Source organism: Hermetia illucens, chromosome 4, assembly GCF_905115235.1.
Source record: "Hermetia illucens chromosome 4, iHerIll2.2.curated.20191125, whole genome shotgun sequence".
NCBI lineage: Eukaryota > Metazoa > Arthropoda > Insecta > Diptera > Stratiomyidae > Hermetia > Hermetia illucens.
The window spans coordinates 83430780-83455568 of record NC_051852.1 but is presented as its reverse complement, the minus strand read 5'-3'; the positions used below and the strand labels follow the sequence as shown (position 1 = coordinate 83455568).

At 37.7% G+C, this 24789-nt stretch overlaps 1 protein-coding gene across 11 annotated transcripts in view; it reads right to left on the bottom strand.

Moving 5' to 3' along the window:
• Positions 1 to 24789, bottom strand: part of LOC119653569 (probable phospholipid-transporting ATPase IA) — a 174690-nt gene that overhangs the window by 107808 nt on the left and 42093 nt on the right. Inside the window, exon 1 of one of the 11 annotated variants that reach the window (XM_038058288.1) lies at positions 2862 to 3398. The exons of the other annotated variants lie outside the window; for them this stretch is intronic. The gene's annotated coding sequence lies outside the window, so the exon portion shown is untranslated. Of the gene's footprint in view, positions 1 to 2861; positions 3399 to 24789 lie in introns of those variants that run through there. 11 annotated transcript variants of the gene reach the window in all.

Sequence of the window (24789 nt, the reverse complement as noted above, 5' to 3'; positions counted from 1 at the left end):
GTCCTCTATGCTGGTTCGGAAGTCCTAGGATGAACTTCAGGGGGGTTTTTCAGTAAATTTCTAAAAAGTAGTAATATACTATTAGCAAGTTTATTTGAGCAGATATCGGAATGGGACATATTTTGAGGCCTAGATTTCATCTAGACGCACCACCCTGATTTTTCTCGGATTTTTAGGTTGGGTTGTTTCCGAAAATGAGTCCTGTCTCACTTCAAGTGCGTACATTTTGACTCCTTACTCACGCACTTTGCAATTTATGCCAAAACTAATGCCAGTCTCGGAAAGTGCAAATCAAGACCTTTCATTTGATACCCTATATCCGGTGAAAAAAAATGTTGAATCCCCCCTTTGCATGTATGGGCAGCCGCCCTTTAAACTCCACCTAAATTTATGCCACTCGCTGTATGCGTGTGACAGACAGAGATTGAATCGATTTTAATAAGGTTTTGTTTTACACAAAACCTTAAAAAAGCATAGAGTAACTAATACTTTCGGTCAAGGCTATGTGTACATATCTTTTGTTCACTCCTATTTGTGGAGTATAAGGCATCCACGTAGCCCATTGGGCATTGTTATTTTTATCTCTTTTGTTTAATTTCCAGCGTGAACGTGTTTCAGTTTCATTATCATTATATCTAATGCTGTGCAAGTGATATGCCAATAGGTAGTAGGTTCGGTTATGTGAAATTGTGGTCAATATTTTACCCTTCTGGTAAAATCCAACAGTTTGGAAGGTACATACATATAAATATATAAAACATATATTGGGCCATTTACCATTAGTTTGGATGTTCAAGCCAACCTTATTATCGAAAACCCGTCTCTGCAACGTCAAATCCAATGTGAATGTCATTTGGGAGATGATATTAGCGTCTTATGTGACTAAATCAACACATCTTCGCCTGCATAATTGCGAGTCATAGTTCAGTTTCTGGTAGCTATTCTGACCATACCTAGAACCAACCATAAATGGGGACAGAAGAACGACAATGCGGTAGATTTTAGATATGAAGCGTTCATTGATGCGTCGATCACAAAGGACTTTATGGTGATACGTGAAACAATTCCATGATGTACTTCACCTTTGGCTGAGAGTACTGATCCTATATGTTTAAATCGCTCAATTCTGAACAGGTCGTTGTTACTGACAGTGAGAGTGGTGATTTCTGCTTAAAAAAACAAAACAGAGAATTCGGATGTTGAAACTATGTCGCAATCGTCTCTGTCGGAATGAACAGAGCTGTCCATCTCACGCCATTGAAAATGTTGAAAAATGATGCATGGTCTTTGATGTTGTAGAGAACAAAAAAAACTGACCAGGATATATTATTTTTAAGTACACAGTATGAATGGACTTCCTTTGAACTAATTCGATTTTAAAGTAAACAGAATTATGATAAGGACAAGAAGAAGAAAGATTTGTTAGTCAACTGACAAACCTGGATGTTAAGAGCAAACGATAATTTTTAGGTTAGATTGTGTCGACTCGAAGGAATCGATAAAGACGAACAAACCATTATTGAGGAGCTTATTAAAACCGAAACCTAAAACTAATTTGAAGTTGAATAAAGTTTTAGCAAAAGATTGGGAACAATCGAGATGCATGTTAATGCTCACCAGCTAAAATGGTATAATACAGTGAAGAGACTTTTGTTGAATAGTAAACACTTTGTTATGAGACTCACGTGGGGAAAAGAAAACGATGGATCATGAGTTTGGGTATTTTCAAAAAAAATTCAAACGTGAAAAGGACAGATCAAGGAAAACTATACAATTAATTGACGGAATCAAAAACTTTAAAGCAACGAGTGCAGACTATATATACATCTCAACAAGTTCATGAATTCTAGGAACACAAACAGTCGAACGAAAGGTAGTCTTTTACGTACCTTCCAAAAATACTGGAGTAGAAGATGTAAGATTGTAATATCCAATCTTAATTGATAACATCTTATTTGGGTAGGGGAATAATACGAGCTACTTTCAGAAAAAGTATTACGGCAAATGATTTGTTTAAGATGGGGAAGCATCCCCATAAAGAAGGAAATTCACATTTTTAAAGTTATGTGTAAAACCCCCCATATATGCAAAAAGGGGTTGTAAATGAAAGGTCTCGATTAGTACTTTCCGAAGCCGGTCTTAGATTTGATATTTGTTGGAAAGGAGGGAAGTACGGGGGGTTGAAAATGATCATCTCTTTAACGGGCGCACCCCATCGAAAAACCTGAAAAAAACACAAGCTTGCTACTATATAGTGCCTAGGCTCCGAAATATCCCCCTTGAATTCATCCTAGCATCACAGTAGTGCAGTAATGTAGGCTATAGTATGCAGCATGATCTTACCAAGTTTGGTGGAAATCGCACTATTACTAACAAAAGGTAATAGATCAAAGTTGGGGTTTCTTTGCAAATTTAAGACTGTGAATGTCCATATCACCTGAAAGTACTAATGGGGCAAATGCACACTCAAATGTCTTTATATAAGAAATACACAAAACCTTTCATTTGTTTGTACCTTTTGTGAGTGATTCCGTCCTCCATTCGAATTCCAATTTAATTCAAGGTTATTTGTATGAATTTCTATTCTTCAGAGATAATGGAGATGGTGTATAATTTCAATGTAAATAATAGAAATAATAAAAAATCTGATAGATCTCTATGTAGAAATACACAAAGGCAATAATCAATGCATCTAGAAATTTCCCTACACAACAAATTATACCCTACGCAAACACGGAGAATATTTATTTCCCACTTGAAGCTAACCTCACCTAATAAAACATAATAATAGGGAGAGTTTTTTGGCTGTTAGTTTGATCTTCACAATTAATCACGAATCGAACACAAGACAAATAAGATACCTTTTTCATGATTTCCAATAAATTACACCTTCCAAGTGAGTCATATCGTCTGCAGTTTCTCTGCTCTGATAGACTACGCCCATAACTCGAAAAATGTACAAAAACGAAATATTGCACAGTTAGAAAGGTCATTCAAGGTGCAATATGCTCAGAATATAGCATTCCCTTGAGAATACTGACACGTATCGGTTATAGTCTAGATGACTTAATGGATTTCCCCGCTTGTATGGATTCCCGCATGATACTACGCGTATACGTAACACTTAACAGATTAGAAATTAAGCGAACGTAACTTTATGTCAACAACAGATTCATGCTGTAATGAACACATTTGAGTAAATGAGTAAGTGCCTCATCGTTCCAGCCACTGATTCACTTTTGATGTAAGCCACAGAAACACCTAGTCAATTTAGCAGCCGCACGAACGACAATCTTCCTATCCGAACGAATTTTCCGGTACCGCTTCAACACCCACTATGAATGAATGATAGTCGGAATTAAAAAGCGGCACAAACTGAAGCTAACCTGGCTAGACACTGACTATTATTGTGTTCTGAGCTTTCATGTATTGGAACTTCCACATACATCCACGGCACATAATAATCAAACATAGTCTGACCAAACAAGAGAGAAGCCCATTCGCGTTGATACTAAATGCATGCTTCCTTCCTTTGATGAGCCGAGTCCACATAAACTCCAAACATCAATTTGCTGCTAGGCCATTCCTAGAATATCAAATTTGTATGTACAATGACAACAAAATTGCTGACGTCACGTTATTTATTCATAAATTAACAGGTAGGACGACCGTGAGTTTTTGTAGATATTGTATTTTTCTAGTCCACACACTGCCCAAAATGAAGAGCTTCAATATGGTAATTGTTTATTAGATTCGTTTACCCGTCCGCAATGCTATTATCTGCAAAAAGTAGATATTCTAAAAGCATTTAAACTCGGTAAATATATATTTGTAGATTTCATAGAAAAAGAATGGAAATGAAAAAGTGCAACAGAAAATTAAACTGCAAATTGAAGTTAACCTAAAATTCATCGTCACTTCATACAGGAAGTGTGCGGAACTAACCCCAAATTTAGATACATTTCGAATCACCGACACTTCAATAGCGAAAATCACCGATAACATTTAGTGCGATACTTATAGAACACAAGGCACCGGAAAGTAGTATAGCATGATCCTAGAAAGTTTGGTGGCTATTTTTAAAAAGGGAATAGGTTAACAGGTTCAAATTATTTCTTTTGAGTAAATTTACTGCACCCTAAGCCACCACATGTACAAAGTCAATGTCACATTAACCCTTAACATATCAACCTCCTTTCGTCAACGTCAAGTCGCTTAGAGTTCCAGCGGTTTTTTTTAGTTTTTCTCTATTCTATGTATTGGAAGGTTACTCAAATTAGTTGCACACTTCTTTATCTCCTGTTTGACAACGCGGGTGGAAATAGTTTTAAAAAAGACTGAAAAGCCCGCGCCATGTTGTGTGAGGTCACAACTTGAGCCAAAAGACTTCAGTAGCCCAGTAACTGTCAGTTGCTCATAAAAATGTAAAATTGAATCAAAGTCTGGTAGTCCGTGTGAATACATCAGAATTGAAGTCGATAGTGAGTTTTAAATTCCAAGTGTTACGAAGTAATCTTATTCGAGGCGTTTTGTTGCTAGAACTTACATTTCAATAAAGGACAAGTGAACTTTTATAGCGCCAATAGTAGCGAGTAGGATAAAAGAAGGATTCCCCGGAAAAAGTGCTCAGCAGAGACAAGTTGAAAATGCCTAAAATGGCTAAAAGTGCTGGAGTGTCGTCACAAAATCGCTTTTCGGTTTTGGCTGATGAGGTTATTCATCCCATAATTCCCGAAAAGGGACAAGCACCAAAAAAAATTAAAGTACCGCCAGTAACTTTCACGGAGCTACAACGTGAGACTATTCTCGCTATGCTTGGGGAATTGAAAATTGATAAATTTTCCATTAAAATTATTTCAATTGGACGCAGACTCTTGCTAGAGGATATTGCGGATTATGATAAGTTATTGGCTTACTTAACGGCCCAAAACGTAAAATATTTCACTTACCAACGGCCAGAATTGCGCCCCATTAAAATATTGTTATCAGGGCTGCATGCTATGTCCTGTGAACAATTGAAAAAGTATTTGAAGGCGGACCTCAACATTCCCTGCTTAGAAGTTAAAAAAATCAATAGAAAAGAGGAGGTGCTGAATAAAAGCGTTTATCTCCTCTATTTGGAAAGGGGAACGAAAATAAGTTCGCTCAGAGCGCATAAAGCCATATGCACACATTGGTACATTGGACTTACTACGATACTAAAAGGCGTGGCCCCACGCAATGTAGAAGATGTCAAATGTATGGCCATGGTTCCTCTCATTGTCATCTCTCTATGAAGTGTATGATTTGTAGTGGCGATCATCACTTTTCCCAATGCGAAGTTAACGATCGAGAACCTGATCGCATCAAATGCGCCAACTGCGGGGAACGTCACTTAGCCAGCGACAAAAATTGTAAACGTCGAATTGAATATATTGATTTAAAATAAAAGCTGTCGCGGAAGAGTGGAAAGCAGGTGAATGTCGCTTCAGAGAAACAATTCAAAGTTTCCGAAGCTTTTTTCCGAATTTAGTGGGTACAAACTCCGTTGCTAAAATTAGTGGAATATCCTAACCTACTTACAGCCAGGTTGCACGTAATATTCCTCAACGTACGGAAAATACTCAACTCAATGTTCAGTCAGCGAATTTTAGTGATAATCTGTTCTCTGCACAGGAGCTTCTGCTTCTATCACGGGAACTACTGCAACAACTATCGAGTTGTAAAAATAAAAATGAACAATTCGATGTTTTAGTTAAATTGACTATCAAATTCCTATACAATTAACAAATTTTTGAAATATTTGACATGGAACGCTAGAAGTCTAGCAAATAAGAAAACAGAATTTTATCGTCGAGCAATATTGGTATTGCATTAGTTTCGGAAACTTGCTTTTACGGATCCAAATTTTTTTGTATATAGAAAAGATAGAAAGCAATCTAAGGGTGGTGGTGTTGCAATTTTTATACGAAGAAATATTAAACATGAATTATTGCCTAAACTAGGAATAATAGCTATTGAATCTATTGGAGTAAAGATTAAACTTCAGTGGGGCACAGAATTGAATATAATTGCAGCTTATTTTCCAGGTGGGAATTCTAACGACATTAGCGAAAAATTATTTATCAGCGATTTACGGAAATTATGTAACCTAAATGGAAATTTTCTAATTGGCGGTGATCTTAATTGCAGAAATACTATTTAGGGTTGCAAGAGGAACAGCAAATGGGGGAATATTCTATATAAATACATCCAAACTCACCCCGTCTCAATGTTTTTCGCGGATGAACCCGATTTAACAAAAAAGTTTCGCCTTCAAATCTAGATGTGGTACTGTGTAATGTCCAGAATATCTGTTCTGCACTAGATGTACTTAACGAGCTAAACTCTGATCATTTGCCAGTTATCTTTACGTTATATAGTTCTCCAGAGTTATTAACCAAACAATTCTTTTATAATTTTAAGTCTGCTGACTGGTCAAGGTTTCAAGACAGTCTAAATACTGATATTGAGCTCGCACAGGTTTCCAAATAAGATATTGCATCCACCGATATAATTGACAAATATCTCAGATCTTTTGAAAACTTGATACATAAGGCTATAAATTGTAGTGTCCCAAAAACACTTGTTAAAAAATTCATTCACATTGCCTTTCCCACAGAATTGAAAAAGCTCATTGCGCTCAGAAACGCCTATAGACATGACTGGCAGAGACACAGAAATGCCAACTCAAAACATTTGCCTAATGAAGTTGCCAAGGAAAGTAATCGTATTTCTTATGCACATCTTCAATGCATGCATCAAATGTGGCTATTATCCAACTGTTTGGAAATCCGCAAAAATCATCCCGATTTTGAAGCCAGAAAAACCTGCTCATGTAGCTAGTAATTATAGACCTATAAGTCTTCTGAGCAATCTTGCAAAAGTGTTTGAGATGATCATCAAACAACATCTTTCTGTCCACGTGGAATGTCAAACAAGTCGGGAAACCGGAAGCTACACGCTTCAGGTATGAAAGGTTTTGTGTATTTCTTTTATAAAGAGATTTGAGTGTGCATTTGCCCCATTAGCATGTAGCACGTAAAATAAGCATATATTATGTGAAAATAGTCACTTTCAAGTGATATTGACATTCACAGTCTTGAATTTGCAGAGGGGCGACAGTTTTGACCCAGTATAACTTTGTTAGTAATAGTGCGATTTTCACCAAATTTGGAAGAGTCATGCTCTATACTGTAGCCTATATTTTTGCAAAATTTTGTGATTCTAGAGTGAACTTAAGGGGGGTTTTCCTGTCAATTGCTAAAAATTATAGTAATATACTATTATTAACTTAGCAAGTATCGGTATGGAGGGTATTTCGGAGCCTAGGCACCATATAGTGGAAGCCCCCTGATTTTTTTTAGATTTTTCGGTTGGGTAGTTCCTGAGAATGGGTTCGTTAAAAAAATGACCACTTTCAACCCCCCGCACTCCCCACCTCTTTAACAAAAGTCAAAACTAAGACCGGCTTCGAAAAGTACTAACCGAGACCTTTCATTTGACACCCCACATGACTATATTTGATGGAAAAAAAATTTACACCCCCCTTTTGCATGTATGGGGACCCCCCCTTAAATTCGTCGTAAAAGGATGTAACTCACTATATGCGTGAGCGTTCCCAGTTCCCACATTTCTGTCGAAATTGGTGTCAATCGCTATAACCGTCTCCGAGAAAAATGCGTGTGACGGACAGACAGACAGACAGTAAACCGATTTTAATAAGGTTTTGTGTTTACACAAAACATTAAAAACGATACCGGAACCATCAGTTAATGCGTGTAAAAAATGTTGTTGAATTAGCTTTCAGTTCAAAACAATCTATGGCCTTAGTGTCCCTAGATATAGAAAAAGCTTTTGATAGAGTTTGGCACAATGGTTTACTCTACAAGCTCATAAAGGCGAACTTTCCGGCTTACCTTATTAATCTAGTGAATAGTTTCCTTAGTGGCAGATCATTTAAGGTGCACATTTATAATAACCTTTCGGAGCCCCAAAATATTCGGGCAGGAGTTCCACAAGGCTCAGTGCTGGCCCCACTATTGTACCTTATATACACACATGATTTTCCTCAGGCAGACGGTGTACAAATTGCAATATTTGCGGACGATACTGCAATTTATACAGCAGACACTCTCTATTCTAAAATCCAAACAACAGTGGGTGTTAATTAGAATATTTTCAAAAATGGAAAATTAAAATTAACGAACAAAAAACTCAAGCCATATTTTTTACTAAACCTAGATCTATTCCTTATATACCTACCTCAGATTTATCCATAAATGAATGTAAAGTAAAGTGGACTAAGCAGCTTAAGTATTTGGGGTTTACGTTCGACAAATCTTTAATTTATAAAGATCACATTACTCAGACGATAAATAGGGTTAATAGTCTGATTAAAGTTCTGTGCCCACTAATTAATAGAAAGTCTCAACTAAGCATAGAAAATAAGCTGTTAATTTTTAAAATGATTTTCCAGCCTGTAATGTCCTATGCAGCTCCAATCTTCGCTACTTGTGCTAAATCGCATACCACAAAACTTTCAATTGCACAAAATAAAGTGCTGAAAATAATCTTAAATCGTTCGAAATTTTTCAGCACGAAAGCACTGCACTCTTTAGCTAAAGTTGACTTAATTGATTCAGTAATTAGTGTATTGAAAAAGAAATTTTATAATGGGATTTCACTTATAATCCGTTAATAAATTCTTTAATGTAAAAAAAAAATAGCTTATATAGTTTAATTAGGTTAAGTTAGAATAAGTTTTAGTTTTAGTTCAAGAGGTTTTTAATTGCCATTTTCCTCTAAATTACGCATAATGATATAAAGTACAAGTTGCGCGCATGCAACACTTGTAATCGTAAGATTTAAAGTTAGTTTAACTGGACTCTGAATTTCAAACTTTGTTATAAAAAAAACAACAACTTTGTAACACATTATTGGCAATAAATTATATATATATATATATAAAACTGTAAAACTGTCAATATTAATTTGCCGTGTGAAATGCTAAGGAGGACGATGAAATATTGTTTCGTGCCTTGCTGCACAAATGGCTCCACAAAACCCCCCTAGGAAGCTTTTCTGGTTGTTCCGAAAGCAGATTTTTGGAAGAGGTGGGTCTCCATCGTCCGACGAAATAAGGTTTAAATTGTGAGGATCAATGTGAGCTAACATTTTTCAAACTTTAATTCCAATCTTAATTGATAACATTCGAGTACGTTAGAATTTTGTGACAATATTATTCAAATCAAAAAAAGCAATCGCTGTTACTTAACCAGGTTACTACAAAGATCTTTACGATAAACTAGACACCTGGCGCGGTAAAATTTGTATCAACTTGTTAAAACCAAACACCAGCGCACACAGGATATCGAACATTGTTTTGTATTAATGAGAAGAACATTATTGCTTACCGACTAACGGTATGGTAATGAAATTTGAGCTGCCGGGAACTTAATAGTTAAGATTAATATGAATATCTAAGTTGATGGGAAACGACAAAAGGCCAACCGAAACAGCAATATCTTCATATTCGATCAAAACTATGCCCGAGAGAAATTATGGTTATAAAATTACAACCTAAACACTGTTCTAAGGAGATTCATCACGTCGAAGTTTCGAACCGAAATATTATCTTAATAAAGTCCACACGCCGAAGGCAAGCAAATACAAGTTTCCCACGCCACAATCTGGTAGATTTTCGTATGGTCCTAGGTCTCGATGCAAAACGTAACGCAAGAAATGCTTAATCAGATCCAAATCTTACAGGCTCTTATCAGAAACAAATCAACCCGCTGAAAACATGTCCGTGGAATGTAAATGGCATTTGTCACCGTAAACTGGAAATACAACATTTCTTCTTTGACGACGAAATCGACCAAATGGTCATATCCGAAACTAACCTCATTAATAAAAGTAATTTTAAAATTGGTATGTCTTATTTCTATGATATTAGCATCCGGAAAGAAAAGCTTATAGCAATATTGGAACATTTATCAGAACCTGCCTAGACTGCAGGAACTACCTCCGATTACTGGAATGGTCTAGCAAAATAACCACCACAGTTGATTTCCTAGTCACTAAAGTTCCCAAACATTTTAAACACTTTTGAACACTTTGAACAATTGATTTCTTAGCACTAAAGACTTTTTATATATATATAAATTGATCGATGCCCTACCCGTTAATGCAGATAGGTAGAGTACGATGACCCGTCGGACTAGGAACCTTGGTTTTGTATTCAATCCAACTCTATTTGAAGAGCGTGATTCTTTTTCCAAATCCAGACCCAGGCCAAGGCTCATGAGTCGGTGGGAGGCAAAACAAATGTTATGGGCGCAGTCGAAGTGTTTGAAAGAAAATGTCATCGTCCATTGAACTCTTCCATGTCCACCGGGCAAGGTAGCATGAAAAACGTCACCGATCACAAGAAGAAACAATATCGATGACAACCATGACGGACTCCACTTTGCATCTCTAATTCATCTGAGATTTTACCTCGATGCTGCACATGACATGTTGCGTTATCATACGTCGCTCTAATAATAGCTATTACTTTCTCAGAATACCTTCATAGAGTACTCCAGACACACTCCCTGCTTACGCTTAATGATCAGGCTCATAGAAAATCCCGGACATGATTGCCTTTGGTGCCGTGTCGGTTTGTCGTACTACAAGCTGTTTTCAGATCACTCGCCAGTAATTTTGAAACCATGTTACAGAATAGCACTGATTAATTGATTTTCCAAAGTAAATAAGCATCCGCCATTAGCACTCCCTTGAAACCTAAAGGTAAAGTAGACAATCCTCCATTAAAACTCAACGAAAAAATAACTATCGCTGCATAGCTCTCTACTCCACACCCCTGTGTTGTTAATCAAACAAGCCGGAATCTTTTATGAGAAACTTCCCATGCAAACTGCAGCTATAAAATACAACACTTTTACTTTCTACAACTTCGTGAATAGTATTTGGATTTCCTTTAAACTTCCCAAAATTGTACCCTATACAGTTTATTATGCTATTATTAACTTTATTTGACAGCGATGGAGTATAGACACCAGTTGCACCACCTATTCGTCGATTTTAAAGTCGCCTATGATAGCATAGCCAGGGTAAAACTGTACACGGCCATGAGAGAATTCCTATCCCGACGAAATTGATAAGACTAATTGGGCTGACCCTGACCAATGTGTGAGGCCAAATAAAAGCAGTAGGATCACTCTCATGACCATTCGACATCAACAAAGGCCTACGACAAGAGGATGCCCTATCATGCGTCCTCTTTAATCTGGCCCTCGACAAAGTGATCCATGATGCTGAGGTAAATGCAAGGGGTATGATTCTCTTTAAGTCCACCCAACTACTGGCCTACGCTGACGATATTGACATCATGGGAAGAACCACCCGAGACGTATAAATTGCCTTCATCCAGATCGAGCAGGCGACGCGAGATCTTGGGCTGCACATCAATGAAAGCAACACAAAATATATGGCGGGAACCTCAGCACCGAAAAGCAACCAACCAGCAGCATCAAACCGGTCAAACGGGAAGAATCAAGATAGGAGAATACAGACCGTTGATAATTGCTCCTATCTAGGGTCCAAAATCGCAACCGATAACAGCTACGACGATGAAATCCACGCACGGTTGTTTGCAGCCAACAGAACCTACTTCAGCTTACAAAAACTGTTTCACTCGAAACGTGTCACCATAGGGTCAAAGTTCTTACTGTACAAGACAATGATCTTGCCAGTCCTCATGTATTCCTCGGAGACTTGGGTTCTTAGCGAGAACAATTGCGAACTTTTGGCCGCGTTCGAAAGAAGAATCGACGAAATCTATGAGCGATGCCATGACTGTTAGGTTGTAGATAAAATCCGGTTCAATAGGTTACGGTGGGTGGGTCATTTAATCCGTATGGATAAGGATGATTCAGCCCGGAAAGTCTTTTAGGACAATATCTATGGTAGAAAAAGAAACGAAGCAGACCCCGTCTGAGATGGAGCGATGGCGTGGATCAGGACGCCACACAGCTTTTAGAAATATCGAATTAGTGGACCTCGGCGCAAAACCGGGGTGTCTGGAGTTATTAAGACAGGCCTAGACCGGATACCGGTTGTTGCGCCGTTGATGATGATCGAAATCTGCTCAAATTAAGTTAATAATAGTTTACTATTACTATGTTTTTGAAAAATCGACTAGAAAACTTCCTTAAGTTTCTCCTAGAGCTATACATATACAAATTTTCACTAATGTAGACTATGGCATGATATCCCCGATTAAAATCGTACTTTTACTGATAAACCTACACTACCGCTTTGATATCAATACAGATAGTATTTTGATGCCAAGGCACCGTATAGAGGCAGCTTCATGTCTTTTAAGGTTCTGTATAAAACAAAACCTTATTAAAATCGATTCACTGTCTGTCTGTCTATCACACACACTTTTCTCCAAAACGGCTAAATCGATCCGAACGAAATTTGGTGGACATATGAGAACTATGAAATCCCACGCATACAGTGAATCACATACATTTGCGTGCAAACAATTTTTTCATCGAATATAGTGCTCTAACACACTTCAAGGCCCTGATCCAACGTGGATTGTTGCGCCAACGTGTGGGGTATCGAATGGAAGTGTGGCGCGGCAGGATTCGCGGCATTCGAAATTTATTTCGAATGTTGCGAATGCAAGCGGACAGATGACGCCACCGGCGCTCTCCACTCAGTTTAGGCCTCGCCACAGGAGTGAAGAGCAGAGTGCCATGACTTGACGGCAGGACGTAAAAGAAAAAGAATAGAAAGTCTTCTGTCTTCGAGATTGGCTATTGCGGCAATTAATATTAATTTAATTTCATGTATAATTCATGTATATAATTAAGTGCTAAATATAATTTAATATCATAAAAAGATAAAGTATTTAGCTCTTAAAGAAGGTCTCAGTTAGTACTTTCCGAATTTGATATTAGCTTTGAAGTGAATTGCAAAGTGCGCGAGTAAAGAGTCGAAATGTACACATTTAAAGTGAGACAGGACTCATGTCCGGAAACTAGCCAACCCAAAAATCCGAAAGAAATCAGGGCGGTGCGCCTAAACGAAATCTAGGCCTACAAATATGTTCCATTCCGATATCTGCTCAAATAAACTTACTAATAGTATAACTTTTAGAAATTGACTAAAAACCCGCCTTAAATTCATCTTAACACTTCCAAATTTCGAACCAGCATAGAGGACAATGTGAATTTTCCTTAGCGCTAATTACGTGACCACACCGTCGAAAACGCCTCACCCGCAGTTTTCCCACGATCGGTGCAACCCCATATCGATCGCGGATATCCTCATTTCGGATGTGATCAAAACGTGTTACGCGACTAATTCAATGCAACATCTTAGTCCTCATTACCGCAAGACGCCATTCATTGTCTTTTATAGTTGGCCAATACTTAGAACTATAGAGAGCGGCAGACGGATGACTTTTCGGTAAATTTTGGATTTGAGACTTTCGCTGATCTGTCAATCCAAAGAACACCAGTTGTGGGATACCACTTCATTCAGGTTGCGTTAACATGTGAACCAATTTCATTACAGATATTTAAGTCGCTCAGTTCTGGGCAGGTTACTGCCATTGACAGAACTGAGCGATTTAAATATCTGGAGTCAATGCTATCAGCCAATGGAGAACTGCGTTATGCTCCTCACATAGGGAAACACAAAACCTTTTATACCTGAAGCGTCAAGCTTCTTTTTGCATGTATGACGAGCCCCCCCTCTCCCGGAACTCAACGCAGAAAGATGTACGTAACTGACAGAATCTTAAACGGGTCTCGAAGTATAGTGTATAACAGAATTTCTAACTACCTTACACCTGTAGCTTACGTAAGAAAAACACAAAACACTTTTTTATCGTAGAAATACGGTTTCAAAGTTTGAGAAAGAACTCTCCGTCTTAAAATCTTAAAACGCGTTATTATATTAAATTCCTGTATTGATTTTCTATAATTTTTTGTGTTCGGAAATTTTTAAACGAGATAATCAGATCGTACCATATAATAAGAAAATAATGACCAATTATATGTACAGCTGTACCTACAAATTAGTAGGTAGCACTACTTTTTCAGAATAAGCTCAACAACATTCATTTAAACCAGTGAAAATATTTTCAAGTTCAGCGTCAACACGAAAACATTTCCTCATTATCTTTTCACGTGGCCTTAGTTCAAGTGTTACACAACGATATTCAATGATATCCTCAATATACCCTCTGATCGATTTAATTAATAATTGACCAGCAATGGGGAATGAAAGCATAGTGGACGCCAATTGTACCCCCTCGATAAAATTACTAGTGTGGACTATTCACTGCTATCGATTGATGGGCCCAAACTAAGAACATTTCAGATAGTGGCAACATAGTCGACCTAAAATCTAATAAGCTTTTGTGTCTACCACATTCAATCCTTTTAACAAATAAATACACGCAATTCAGACACATAGTTCCTAAGCATAGAACAAAGGATTTAGGACGATTATTGGGGATCCTACCGGCATCCGAGAATCAAAGCGGAATTTTCTGAATTTCCCTTTTTATATGAAATACGATCGACACGACCACTGAGAAGGCCTTGACGGAAATTCCAATACGTTTATGAAATTGGAGGAGCTACACTTTCAATGGAAGTAGTAAAAGGGGGACATTAACTTGTAGTTGATATCGTACTATCGTATCTCTCAGCCCATTTAAAAGTTGTAATTTTCAATGCCGATATAACCCATAATTACTGTTCAGGCATTTGACGTTGGTTGCGTGTAAGCCTTGGTTATATGCAATAAGGACACATTAAATATTTATCTGAACTATTTCTAATAGGATCACACACACTGTTAGTGCATTTTGTTTTCATGGTCTATTGAGAGAGCTTCCTTTTTGTTGCAATTTTACTAATTTTTTCTACCAAAATTTGGAAATTGCCCACTACTTTCAATTGGTAATTGGTGCAATTTCTAATAAGCAGTTCTTTGTCTTTAAAGTCCACATTATAAATAAATACTCCCAGATTTGTTCAAATTTTGATATCTGGAAGTACTTTTAACATTGATTGAAATACTCGAAGACGATTTTATTGACTACGGCCGAGTGATGTCATATTTGCAAAATTTTGAATAGAAACCTACGAAGGCAAGGGTCCACAATCAAAGAAAAAATTTCTCAAGAACCTCGTGTCTGAAACATTGGCTATGAGTACGCACTCGCAAACAAAGTATAACCTTTTGATTTGGTGTAATCAGCGATATGAAAATGTGCCGCTAAATGACGTCGTTCTGGTACTGCATTCGGTTCCCTGTAAGTTGAAATTATTGTAGAATTTTTTGGCAATCTTAGGCAGGTTCCATTCGGTATAATCATTCTATGCCTCGACGTCTCTCGATGCTGCCAAGAATCCATTTTCGTTTCTTATACGCAGCTCGATCTGTTGTTAGGTTTCACTTTTAACGGACCTGGCATCCAAAAATATGGGAAGCAAAATTATTGGTTTGCTCACAAATCCAACGAGAATATCATATTCATATTGTAAATTTTTACCTTTCTTACGGACAACATGGCAAAATAATAATCTACATAACTACCAATATTAACTAGTTCGTTTGAATCAAAATTTGCGTCTAAAAGCTGCTAAAAAAATCCCGAATGGCTCGCCTATTGTTGAATTTTTACATATAATGTGAACAATAGCCGCAAAATTTACCATTTTTATCTCTTTTCGAATTTTCTTTTCGTTAGGTAATTTGGTTTTTTTTTTTACAATTAGCCTCTGCCCAACATCAATTCTCCTCGCAGCGTTTTCGAAGACGTTTACAAGGTCAACATAAAAATTCGGAAAAAATGATATAATAAAAAGCCATATTCTATAATACAAGCCGGGAAATGGGAATTTGGACGCTTCAGATATGAAAGGTTTTGTGTATTTCTTTTATAAAGACTTTTTAGTGTGCATTTGTTCCATTAGTACGTAGCACGTAATATATACATATATTATGTGAGAATATCCACTGTCAGGTGATATTGACATTTAAAGTCTCGAATTTACTAAGAAGCGACAACTTTACAACTTTATTAGTAATAGTGGGATTTCCACCAAACTTAGTAAGATCATGGTCCATGTTATAGCCTACATTGGTTCGTGGTGCTAGGATGAACTTAATGGGGATTTTGCAGCCAATTAATAAAAATTATAGAAATATACTACTATTATACTATACTATTAATAACTTTATTTGAACAGACATCGGTATGTAGGGAGCGTTCATAGTTCCCTCCTTTCTACCAATTTTGGTGTCAATCGCTTCAACCGTCTCCGAGAAAAATGTAACAGACAGACAGGCAGACAGACGGACAGAGAGACAAACAAACAGACAGACTTTAGACCGATTTTAATAAGGTTTTGTGTAAAATAATGCCGTAAAAGAGTGCAAGTGCCCAATTGTCGACAGTGTTCATTAAAGAACAGATATTTAATACAATATAAAAGATATTTTACGGTTGTTGGCAGCCAATAGAGCCTATTTTAGCTTACAAACAATTTTTCGCTCGAAGTGTCTCACCATAGGGTCAAAGCACTTACTGTATACCATCACCGTCAGGTTGTGGATAAAATCCAGCTCAATAGGTTACGGTGGGCGGGTCACTTAATCCGTATGGATGAGGATGATCCAACCCGGAAAGTCTACAAGGGCAATATCTATGGTAGAAAAAGAAGACGAAGCAAACCCCGCCTGAGATGGAGCGATGGCGTAGGTCAGGACGCCACACAGCGTTTAGGAATATTGAATTAGTGGAGCTCGGCGCAAAACCGGGGTGCCTGGAGTTTCTTATTAAGACAGGCCTAGACCGGATACCGGTTGTTGCGCCGTTGATGATGGAAAGGAGAAAGTTTCTCAATCAATTAACATGGTGAAAAAAAGTACAAATAACTTGCGATAGCAATTTAGCAATAATATTATACTAATGTTAAATAATTTCACAATGTTCTTCTTTGTGAGTTTTTGGCACTATCATAAGCAAGCCCTTACTAAACGAAATGGCTGATATGCAAAATTATTGTTTCCAATATGAGGTTAATTTGTGTAAGGGCATTAGATCCTAATCAAGATGAGGATCTGTCGGAGCTTTAAAACCCATTGTTTATAATAATAATATAATACATCGGATTTAAAAGAAAAAAAAACATAACTCAATTAATTATGGTAATTGAGGTCCAATGGGCAATCACACTTACCGTTTATAGTTTTGAAAAGTAGTAAAGGTAATCAATTTCTAAGGCACCAACATAAGAGTTTAGGATTTTTGAAAAAAGAAAAATAAGGGTGGCTTGTTATTATTTCCCAACCTGCGTAAATTCATAGGTTCAATATATTAATCCTATATATCCACACGTATTTATACATACCTGAAAAGAGAAAAATAAAGTGTCATTAAATATTTTTCTGTATAGACTCACTGACAATTGTTTTTTTTTCTTATTTATACATATAATTATTCAAATATATACAAGATGAGCGTGCATAGTAATTTTTCCAGCCCGATCGCATAGTTCGTTATTGAAATCCAGCGCAATCTATACACACAAAAAGGTATTTTTCTGCTGCCACGCTAGAGAGCGCTACGATCACCTAAGAGAAAAGTAGTAAACGGCATTTTAACGTCAAGACTTAACTACAGTCCGCAAACTACGATTATTAAAAAATATTAAAAACCAAATTTTTGGCGCCGTGTTAAACTTTTTTTTTGTGAATTTTGGTGTTTTTTTTAAGGCTTCTTTAATGAATAAAAAAAAAAACTACTGAATGAATCGCAATTATCCTAGTTTGCCGACCGTAGAATTATGTTCTGAATAAGTCCTGAGAATTTCAAAGAATTGCATTTGATAGATTTTGGGCTATGGTGGCAGCCGATTTTCAATATGTGGTTTCGAGAAAAACGCATTTAAAACGTAGAATGCGACTTTTAGCCATAAAATCTGAACTGATCATTAATCTGCTATTCGTGGTCCATAAACCTTAGGTTTCTTCAAGAAACACATGCACAGCCTTGGTTTCAATTCTTCTCCTTTTAGTAAAGTCATTCGAACGTCATTCCTACCGATAAATACGCGCTTTATTAGGGCGATCGACATAAATCTGGCATGTGACTTATTACGTGTTTAACACTATAATTTCCGAATGACTTCGAATATAAAAAAATCACTTTGCCCATATATTCTACACTCTATCTAGATACAATTGATGCCAAAAAAAATTCGATTCCGCGGATCCGACACACGGGATGACCCCCTTAAGCAGAAATATTGTAACAGGATCCAAATAAAGGATCTACGCTAATTTGCAAATTATTTTTTTTGATTCGCAATAAGTGGTTGAGTGAAATCTCAAGCTAATTGAATTGGATACCGCACTACCCGCAACTCCATTGGCATATACATACATATATGTGTCTTCTTAAACTAAGTGATCCACTTTTCATCACCAGTTACCATCCGCTTCAGCAGTGCATCGCAGGCGTTGATTCGGCCCAAGAAATTTTTTCTGTCAACTCGTGTGGCACCCAAACATCCAGCTTTTTTTGGAATCCAACATTCTGCAAATGGTTCCAAACGGTCTTATGGTCCTTACCCCTTCCTGGCCAATCGAGCAAATGCTCATATGCCGGTCTACTTGGATGATTTCGACGATTTTATCAGTTTCTACGACGATTGACCTACCAGTACGGGATGTATCTTCGACATCCACTACACCAGAACGAAATCAATCGAACCAACGCTGTGCTGTGCGAATCGTTACAGTATCGGCCCCTAAACTTCACAAATTTGTTTGGCCGTCTTCGGTGCATTTTTACCTCTCAGGTAGTAAAAATGTAAAATATGACGAATTTTTTGCTTGGTGGACTCCATTTTTGACGCGCTATAACTTGAGACTGAAACGTACGATCATAAAACTGTCAAAGAGACACCTATTGCTGAAGAGCGCTGGCAGCTGGAATCGTATTGCGCATTATGTTCGGGCTCTTCTTACTACGAAGAAGATTGAACTCGACCGGCAGAGGGATCGGACGGTAAGGGGTTCCCTGAGCTAACAACTCCCTTCCTCCCCTCCCCTCCCGTTGGTGAAAGGAATTCCCTGACTTGAAGGCTCCCAAAGCCGGGAGAGCGGGAGGGCTAGCCCGAAGTAATGTGTCAAACGGTTCCAGGCTAGTTCTCTGATGACAGGGAGGTGTTTAGTTGGTAGTCCGCCAGCGTGCTTTTGCGGGAGTCCAACACTCTGTGCGTAAACGCATTCACCTACCCTACTCCAAAAAAAAAAAAAAAAAAAAAAAAAAAAAAAGAGACACCTATAGCCCAGATTGTCGTCTTCAAATTGCCGTATAGTATGACCCGATGCCATAAATACAACACAAGATATGTTTAAGTGTCGCCATCTATTGACAAAATACGATATTACTTTTCCCCAACCTAATACTACAACTCGCAAAAAGTGCTCAACCCGGCGGCGCGTTTTACACATCAAGCCAATTCCCGGATGGCAAATTCGTTTCAGGAGTTGATAATGTAATGGAATATGTGTTGTAGGGTTGCAGTATGTGTTTCTCCAATTGGTAGTGAGTTTATAGTAATTCGTAATTCTCTCATGAAAAGTATTAATTTGATGCACTATAAGTTTGCTGATTTCAATACGATTACTGTGAAATCCGCTCGTATCATAGCGATATATCAACAGCTATATTCTGTACAACTACCATACATAAACTTAAAGAGGCTTTTCGAGTAAATTTCTAAAATGTAGTAACATGCTATTATTAACCTTATTTGAGCCGATTTCAGAGCGGGATATACTTTGAGGCGTAGTTTTTGTATAGGTGCATTACTGTGATTTTTCACATTTTCTCTTCGATTTCCGGAACTAAATCATGTTCAGGAGCAGAACGTCGTTAATCAATACCCGGTGATAGTGAAAAAAAATCGAGTTGCCCTCCCAACTAGGCAACAAATTTTTCACGAAATTTCACTTGAGCTCGGAATCCTTAACAAACCGCACTGAACAAAGGGACAACGGGAATACTCCACCTATAAGGCACTCCATGGACCCAGTAATCAGCAGAAGCTTAGTGACTGGGAATATCGACCCAATTTATGATGAAGCTTTGACCCCATTTCAGGTCGCATTCACTTCAATGATATGCCAATCGAAGGAATGCTCGAGGTACTGAAGCAGAAACTTGCGGTATGCTGCAAACGCATCCGTAAGTATCAGAAGAGCTTTCAGCGAAGGACAGACAACACCTTGTTCTTCCAGAACCAAAGGGGATTTTATAAAAATCTCACTAACTCAGATCGTGAAAGTAACCTCGATCTGGATCTGGCAGAAGACTTCTGAAGAAGTGTTTGGAGCAAAGTCAACTGCAATTTAAAAACAGCGTGGCTCCCATACTTTATGCGTTCATGCGAGGCCTTCTTCGAAATGACCATGCCTGATATAATTGAAGTAGACGTAAAAGCAGCCTTTGATAAGGCTGATAATTTTAAGGCGCCAGGAGTTGATAAGATTCACAATTTCTGGCTAAAGCGATTCAAGAGTACTCACAGGGCATTGGCAAACCATTTTAATCAAATGATTTTGATCCGAAAGTAGTTCCACAGTTTTTTACCAAGGGGATAACTTTTATCATCCCCTAGGAAAATAAAAATGTCAACCAATTACTTGTCTTCCTACCAACTATAAGGTCTTTACTTCAGTTCTGGGCGCGAACATCTCAAAACATCTTGATGTTCATAAATTGATAGCTGAGGAGCTAAAACGATGGGCAAAAGGCTCCCGAGACTGCAGGGAACAGCTTATAATCGATACGGTCGCTGTGGAGAACGCTGTCCACCAAAAACGAAATAGCTCTACAGCTTACATCGATCAGCCTTTGACTCCATATTACATTCGTGGTTACTACAATTATTGCACTTATATGATACAAAATCAACCCGAACGTGGTTCTGTTTGACTATGAATCTGGATCCCAAGTCAAATTTGGCATATTGTAGAGATGTACATTAAGTCATTTAATGTATAATTGACATCAAATTGTATGCCAAAAACGAGTATCAACTTCGCTACTTGCTGGACATCACCACCCAGTTCAGCAGGGATATCGGCATGCAGTGGGGTTTGGAGAAATGTCGTATAAAAACAATTGTTCGGGGAAAACACACTGACAATGAAGGATACAGCCATAATAACATCCAAATTGAGAGTATGGATTTGAACAACTACAAATATCTCAGCATATTGCAAGCAACAACATCTACAATGGCAATAATTAAATCTAAGTTGCTGGATGAATTTTAACGGCGTCTGGATCTTTTCCTGAAAACTGAGCTGTTCGGGAAAAATAAAATCGTGGCAATCAATACCTTTGCCATTCCCATCCTTCTATATACTTTCGATGTGATACAGTGCAGTAAGACGGATTTAGAATCTTGCAAACAACAACATGCACAATAGAGCTCCCGAAAAATTGAGGATCACTATCACACGTCACCAGGGAGGAAGGGGGGTACTTGATTTAAAAACATTGCACTACAATCAAGTGCATTCTCTTCGTGAGTTTTTCTTTAAGAAACAATTCTCTAGTCAGTTACATCAGGCTACCGTCATGGCAGCTTATAAATTGTGTTGTTTGAACTTGACAAGCAGAGAATGTGATCAAATGTCGAATGTTACTTCAATCCAACAGAAGATCGACATGTGGAAAGAGAAACCCATTCACGGAAGTCATATAAAAAAAATTGTTGCTGACATTGAAGCCTCCAACAAATGGTTGACTAACGGTGTACTATTTTATGAAGCCAAAGTATTCTGGGATGTGTGGAGTTCCTTATTAAGGCAGGCCTAGACCGGATACTGGTTGTTGCGCCGTTGATGATGATGATGAAAGTATTCCTAATTTCAGTTCAGGATGCTTCGTTTCCAACAAAAAATTACAAGCAGTACATACTTCATGATTCCTCAATCACCAATTCCAGCTGTAGGTTATGCAACTGTGAAGAGGAAACCATCCACATCTACGCGCAGGATGTTGAGCAGTACCGAATACACTAGTCGTCATAACTCCGTCTGCAAGATTCTCCATCAAAACCTAGTGGCAACCTACTATCCTTATCATAATACTATACTCCGCAGTAAATCTTGAAAAATGATCGGGTCAAACTACTGTGGGATCACACTAATACCACCTACCACAGAACCTAAACAAACGTATTCTTGCTTCAGTCGCGTTGACGGATATTGCAGTGGCGTTTGATTTGATTTCAGGGTAACGTGATACTAAAATATTCAATTATTTTCTTGGTATTTATCCAATAATTCATCAAATTGTAATATTTTATGATGGTCCTAAAACGGGTTCTTCACCCATCGGAAGAAAGGAGAAGCTAGATCATTTATTACTTCCAAAATGTAATGTAACTGTGAAGTATTGCGTAAATTCAATCTGCGTGAAGCTACTGCATGCCGATTAAAAAAAAAAGATAACTCATGTGAAGAATTGAGGCCAAAAATGAAGGAAAATTGAAAAGGAAGTCACTTTTGACACCAAGGACAGAAAGGAACCTCAGAAAAATTTGTTAAGACTGAACTGAACTGATTTGCCACTAAGAAAATGTTAGAAACTAATTCGAAAAGTTCCGGCCAAGAAACTCCAGTTAACAGGTGCGATAAAACAAAGCGACTAAACGACTAAATTAGACGAAGCAGTGTTCCGCCAAAGATGTGAATTTCTGGAGATAACTGATTTCCCATTTATTGTATTTATTGTAAGCAAACATCATCATAATGTTAACAAGTCGGGAAACCGGAAACTGGGCGCTTCAGGTATGGAAGGTTTTGTTTGTTTCTTCTGTGAGTATATTCGACTGTATAACTATCTCATTTGTACGTAGCCCGTTATGTATATGCATTTACCATGTCAGATTTAGTACTTCAGGTTGTAAATTTACGCGGTAAAGAGAACTTTGAGCTACTGTAACATTGTTACTAATGGTATGATTTTGATCAAACGTGGAGATAATATACTTCATATTATATTTTATACCACTACCAACTTTTATAACTCTGAGATAAACTTAAGGGGAGCTTTACTCAATTTTCCCAAAAATATGGTAATATACTATTATTAACTTAATTTGAACAGATATCGATATGGAGAGTATTTTGAGGCCTGGGCACCATATAGAGGCAGTTTAATGATTTTTTTCAGATTTTTCGGTTGGGTAGTTTCTGAGAATGGGTCCGCTAAAGAAATCATCACTTTCCACCCCTCCCACTCCTCGCCTTTTTAACAAATTTGAAAACTAAGTAAATCGATACCTTTCATTTGATACCCCACATGACTATATTTGGTGAAAAAAAAATTTTACACCCCCCTTTTATATGTATGGGGACCCCCCTAAATTTCAACGTAGAAGGATATCACTCACTGCATGTCTGGAGGTCCACAGATCCCACCTTCTCATTCAATTTCGTGCCAATCGGTATAGCCATTTCTGAGAAAATTGCCTGTGACAGACAAACAGACAGACAAACGGACAGACAGACAGACATTGAACCGATTTTAATAAAGATTTAAAAAAGTCAAAATAGGAAAACTAAAACGTTCCCACCACCGCGTAGCTCATACAAGGCTTGGGTACCATAAATTTACCTGAAATGTGAAACTCTAAACTCCTATCACTTTATTAATAATAGTTGGATTGCGTTCAAACTTTTCAGGATTATGTCCTATATTATCGTGTATGCTTATGTCAAATTTTGCACTCCTGGGATGACGCCTCCGGTAAATTTCCAAAACATGGTATACTATTATTAACTCTTGTGCAGATATCGGAATGGCATGTATTTTGAGGCCTAGATATCATATAGTTGCATCACTGTGATTTTTTCAGATATTTCGGTTGGGTAGGTTCTGAGAACGAGACCTATTTCCCTTTTTTTGGCACACATTTTGTGCCCTATTTTCACTAGCTTTCACCCAATAACAGAAAAAAGATTGTTTCGAAAAGTACTAATTCAGCCCTTTCATTTGATACCGTACGTGACCATGTTCTGAGAAAAAAAATACACCCTCCTTTCGCATGTAATTCAACACAAAATGGCGCCACTCACTACATGTAAACGGACGCACAGATCACATGTTCTCACCAAATTTCGTAACAATCGGTTCAGCCGTTTCAGAGTAAATTGGGCGTGGGGATAGACAGGATCAGAATTTAGGGCTGCATTTGGTTGATGATGTTTAAAAAATCAAAATAATAAATGATTTCATTTCTGAAGAACATTTTAGGATAATTCATGATCAGGCATTTGGACCCCAATAATTCTTTCTACTTAGTGCTTCAATCCAGTTTCCCACTTCTCAACCCCTTCGCTTGAGTCGCTTGCTGTAGAGTTGATTTCTTTGTTCCCATTGCTATATAGGAAAAATCAATGAAAAGTACTCTGGACGTTCTGAAGATAACAGCTGTAAATTGTTTGCGAAACTGCTTCCCAAAGTAATTGTTAAAACGACCTCCCGTATTCAAGTCTCAATTAAGGAAATACATCTTCAAGTATCCCACCTCGGCAGAATCGCTGAATAGTCCCGCATTCAGGAAAACACTGTTGTTTTCTTAGCCGTGGTTTTCAATGTTCCATGTGAGGATATGGAAAAGAAAAATTTTGTTCTGCCGC